Below are 6000 nucleotides of genomic sequence, written 5' to 3' on the forward strand. Positions count from 1 at the left end.
AGTTTATGAAAAAAAAAAAAAAAAAAAAAAAAAAAAAGTTTTCCACCGGAGTACCCCTTTAAGGCTGCTTTCACACCATAGAATTATCAGTTTAACCCCTTAAGGACTCAGGGTTTTTCCGTTTTTGCATTTTCATTTTTTCCTCATCACTTTCTAAAAATCATAACCCTTTCCATTTTGCACATAAAATTCCATATTATGGCTTATTTTTTGCGCCACCAATTCCACTTTGCAGTGACATCAGTCATTTTACCAAAATATCCACGGCGAAGCGAAAAAAAAAATTTATTGTGCGACAAAATTGAAGAAAAAAACGCCATTTTGTAACTTTTGGGGATTCTGTTTCTACGCAGTCCATTTTTCGGTAAAAATTACATCTTCTCTTTATTCTGTAGGTCCATACAGTTAAAATGATCCCCTACTTATATAGGTTTGATTTTGTCGCACTTCTGGAAAAAATCATAACTACATGCAGGAAAATGTATACGTTTAAAATTCTCAACTTCTAACCCCTATAACTTTTTTACTTTTCTGAGTACGGGCCGGTGTGAGGACTCATTTTTTGCGCTGTGATCTGAAGTTTTTAGCAGTACCATTTTTGTATTGATCGAACTTTTTGATCGCTTTTTATAAATTTTTTCATGGTATAAAAAGTGACCAAATATGCACTATTTTGGACTTTGGAATTTTTTTGCGCATACGCCATTGACCATGCGGTTTAATTAACCCCTTAAGGGCTCAGCGTTTTTCCATTTTTGCATTTTCATTTTTTCCCTCATCACCTTCTAAAAATCATAACGCTTTCAATTTTGCACATAAAATTCCATATGATTGCTTATTTTTTGCGCCACCAATTCTACTTTGCAGTGACATCAGTCATTTTACCCAAAAATCCACGGCGAAGCGAATAGTCCCGATCGGCCCGAATGGGCTACCGGGAAGCTTTTACTTTAGATTTGGACGAGTCTGAAGGGTTAATAGTGCGCGGCACAACGATCTGTGCCGCACGCTATTAGCCCAGGGTCCCGGCTATCATTAGCAGCCGGGACCGACCCGGTGTGATGCGGGGTCACGGCGTGACCCCGTTTTAAACAAATGGACCGGACGCAGGCACACCATGCGTCCTTAAGAGGTTAACAATATATTTTTATAGTTCGGACATTTCCGCACGAAGTGATACCACATATGTTTATTTAAATTTTTATTTACATCAGGGAAGGGGTTAAATGATCTTTATTAACTTTTTTTTTCCCACTTTTTTTTGCAGTGTTATACCCCCCCCCAGTGGCTATTACACTGCACGTACCAATCTCATACACAGATCATTGCCATGCATTCACACGGCAAAGATCAGTGTTATCGGCGGTCGATTGCTCAAGCCTGGATTTCAGGCTTGAAGCAATCAATCCCTGATTGGACACGACGGAGGCAGGTAAGGGGATCTCCGCTCACGTTCTAGCTGATCGGGACATCGCGATTTCACGACAATGGTCCCGATCAGCCTGACTGAGCTGCCGTGAAGCGTTTACTTTCATTTTAGATGCGGCGATCAACTTTGAACGCCGCGTCTAAAAGGTTAAACTCTTTTTTTTCTACTTAAAGGGGTACTCCAGTGGAAAACTTTTTTTTTTTAAATGAACTGGTGCCAGAAAGTTAAACAGATTTGTAAATTACTTTTATTTAAAAATCTCAATCCTTTCAGTACTTGCTAGCAGCTGTATGCTACAGAGGAAATTCTTTTCTTTTTGAATTTCTTTTTTGTCTTGTCCACAGTGCTCTCTGCTGACACCTATGTCCGTGTCAGGAACTGTCCAGAGTAACATAGGTTTACTATGGGGATTTTCTCCTGCTCTGGACAGTCCCTGATTCGGGGCCCTGTTGCTGATTTTGCATTGGGACCCAAAAGTTTCAAGCTATGCCAACATCCACATAGTTTTTGTAGTATTGTACTACTTTTAACCCCTTGAGGACGCAGGGTATAAATGTACACCCTTCATGCCTGGTACTTAGTGCACCAGGGTGTACATTTACGCCCCTGCGGCGTGCACAATCTATGAAGGGAGTGCAGGAGCTGTGCTCGCTTCATAGGCCGCGAGTCCTGGCTGCCGGGGCCTCGCCACTAATGATGATGATGCCTGCCATTAACCCTTTAGATTCCGCAATACATATCGCACCATCTAAAGCATCATCAGGGCTTTGTGTGACTTATCAGACCACCAGAAGCGAGATTATGGGGGTCTGATGAGTCAAGATGGTTGGCAGAGGTCCCCTTACCTGCTGTGTGCCGCTTTGCTGCCAATCACATGTATGGTTTGCCTTCTGGCAGGCTGTACAAGTGGATCGCCGACAATACTGATTGGCGCTTTGCCAATGCATAGCACTGAACAGTTAGATCGTGTTCACACGACGGAATTTCTGAGCGGAATCTAGCGAAATAATTTGGCTCAGAAATTCTGTTGCAGCAGAGTCCTAATGTTTTCAATGGACTTCTGCTGCACTGTGCACATGGAATTTCTTCAACGAAAACATCCACTTTGTGATTCCTTTGGGTGGAATCTGTTCCGAAATGCATCGTCTTCTATGGAGACATAGAGTGACCCTAGTGCGCCTAGGCGGAACATGCTAGCTGCGGAATGTCTGACCCTGTTTCACGGCCACTCCCCTCTCAATGCAAATCTATGCCCCGCACCCTCCCATTGACTTGCTGGTTGCAACCGGTACCCAACGGGTATGAAGCTTGCTCCGTTCCTGAGCTCACTTCAAACCCCGGTAAAGGGACCAGGGCGTACAAGTATGCCCTTCGTCCTGAATGGGTTAAGTGGTAGACATGGATGAAGCCTGAATCACATACGCCAGCATACTTTACACACACACACATATATATATATATATATATATATATATATATATATACAGACATTACACACATACCTACACACATACTCCGGACACCCAAGGGTTTGCACCCAATTAGAGTAGAAAATCTGGGCCGCTGTCTTGGCTGTGAAGTCTTTAACTGGTTCACCGACAACCCATATAGAGTAGTGATTCACCATGGTGAGAGCATAAGGCTAAGTTTCTACTTGTTTTTGTTTTTTTGTGGCCCAAAAAAACGCAAGAAAATAATGCCAGAAAAAACGCCACAGCATTTTCCTGTGTTTGGCGTTTTTTGCCTTTGAGTGGAAATTGCATTTTTTGGCAACTTTGACGTTTTTTCAAAATTTGTTGGGTACCCAAAAAAATTTAAAAAAGGATGCCGTAGTGATGGAAAAATTTTTCAGGAGAAACAAATCCCCAATGATCAGCAAGTAAATAGGCCCTAACACCGAGCATTACAAAATATGGCCACTAGGTGGAAGCAGAAAACAGAGAAACAAAACGAAACTAAGCAAACACAGACCTTCATATTTAAAGGAGTATTCTGGTATATAAAATGTTATCTCCCTAACATAGGGGAGATAAGTGTCAGATGGCAGGGGGGGGGGGGGGGGTATGGCCGCTAGGACCTCTCCCAATGATCACCAGTACATTGAGGAGGCATGTTGGCCACAGCTTCATTCGGTGGTCGACACACACTATTCAGGGCCCCGTACGGGACATCGCATTTTTTGCGCCTTTTGATTTACACATTTCTACAGATTTTGAGTCGTAATCCAGTGATTTTGGCAGTATGCATAATATGAACAGGTTTTATGAACCTTTTTGTGAAAAGGCGCAAAAAAGGCGCAAAACCAACAAAAAGTCTTTAAACTACACCAGCCCAGACTTAGCTTATTTTTTTGGTGTCTGTGAAGAGAGAAATTTCAGAAAATGTGACCTGCACAAAATGTAACAAATGCTCTGTGACCATTTAATAATTTTGGTGCTCCTACACATTACCAATACACAAAAAAAGGTGTAAAAAAGTGCTTCACTTACACCTACAATGATAAATGCCGGCCATAGAGAAGGCATTCCTTACTAGCCCCGGAACTATCCAATGAAGCACGTGCCCAGTCCCTGGTATGATGGCAGTCACTGAAGTCTGGTCTTGCCTGAGTTTCATCAATACATTCGGTATCATGAAAAGTGGAAGGAATATGTAGGCCAGCCTGAAGCTCCATGGAATGGACTGAGCGTCTATCGCCACAGGATTGTCCTCTTTGTAAAGAAAGCAAAACCTGCTCACCTTGGCGTTCAGACGATTTGCCATGAGATCTATCTCTGGCACACCCCACCGTAGAGTTATCTTCTTGAAGATATCTTCGTTCAGGGACCATTCACCTTGGACTGGAAGGCCGCGAATTAGACGATCTGCTACTATGTTGAGATCTCCTTTGATATGTACTGCTGAAAGGTGGGTTAGGTTGGTCTCTGCCCAAGATAGAATTAGTCTCCTTAAGGAGCACTTGAGACTACGTGCACCCTGTCTGTTGATGTAAGACACCACAGTCGTGTTGTCTGACCGAACTCTTATCGCTTCCCCTAGAATAAGGGGTGCGAAGTGGTGGAGAGCTAGACGAACTGCTCTCAGCTCTCTCATGTTGGAGGAGAGAAGTCTCTCCTGAGGGGTCCAAGTACCTTGTACAGAATTCTCATCCAGATGGGCTCCCCTGCCTAGAAGGGAAGCGTCCGTAGTCAAAGTGACCCAACGAGGTTGAATCTAGGACTTCCCATATGTCAGATTCATCCACCATCTGAAAGATGCACGGACTTCGGCTGACAGGGTGCACTTTTTGTCCAACCCCTTGGGGTTGCGATTCCAGACAGCCAAGATCTTGATCTTTAAGCAGTAGGAGATGCCATAGGGCCCAAGGAACTGACATATGAGCCATCATCTTCATCAGAGTTCTGATGGAGACTTTGCGAGGAACCATCAGAAACTCAGCGGCTCTTATGACCGTTCTCTTCTCTCCAGAGTGAGAGACAAAGTCATCTGAGAGGAGTTGAGAACAAAGCCCAGGAACTTCCTGGAGGTGGAAGGGATTATTTCAGACTTTTCCCAATTTATAATCCAGCCCAAGCGCTGGAGAAAATCTAGAGCCAGATGAAGATGAGAACATCTATAGTAGCGGCTTTTAGAAGCCAGTCGTCTAGGTAAAGAATGATCTCTAGACCTTTTAGTCTTAGAGCAGAGACCACCGGAGTCACCACCTTTGTAAAGATGCGGGGAGCGGAAGTAATGCCGAAGGGCAGAACGGCAAACTGGAGATGCTTTACCATACCTTTTGTGGTGACAGCAACCCTAAAGAACTTCCTGTGAGCAGGAAATATAGGACATGAAGGTAAGCATCCTTCAAGTCGATGGTAACCATAAGATCTTGAGGGTCCAGGATGCTGATGACTGAATGAATGGTTTCCATTCTGAATCGTCTTTTCTTTATGAAACGGTAAAGAAAGCGAAGATCTATGATCATGTGCCAGTGGCCCGATGGTTTTGGCACTAGAAAGATTGGGGAATACACCCCTGATCCTCTTTGATCGAGGGGAACTTCCTCCAGTGCGTGCTTTCCTATGTACTGGAGGACAGAGTCCTCTAGAATAGCCTGCTTTGGCTGAGGAAGTAGATTTGTTAAAACAAATTTCCTTGGAGGAGGAGAGATGAAATCCATTTTGTACCCCGACTGAATAACGTCTAGAACCCAAGGATCCTGGATTTCTTGCATCCAGGTTGACAGAAACAAACTTAAATGACCTCCGGAGGGGGATCGGTAGATAACTTTTCTACCTAACATTCTAGAGGGAAAGGGAGAGGGGAAACGTTGGTGAACCTTAGAGGAGAGTCATAGCTCGGACTTACGGTCTTTGCCACGGCCGCGTCCTCCACCATGCTTCTGGTTGGACTGGTGTTTTTGGGATCTGGAAGGGCCCTGGTAATTCCCCCCTCTAGCTCTAACTTTTCCATGAAAAGTTTGTACAGGTAGACATTTCCCCTTTTTGTCGGCAAAAACCCTCCATGATACGGTCTAACTCATACACAAAGAGCCAATTAGGTTCAAAGGGCATTCCGCACAGGTTAAA

This window comes from Hyla sarda, chromosome 12 (assembly GCF_029499605.1).
Source record: "Hyla sarda isolate aHylSar1 chromosome 12, aHylSar1.hap1, whole genome shotgun sequence".
In the NCBI taxonomy this organism is placed as follows: domain Eukaryota; kingdom Metazoa; phylum Chordata; class Amphibia; order Anura; family Hylidae; genus Hyla; species Hyla sarda.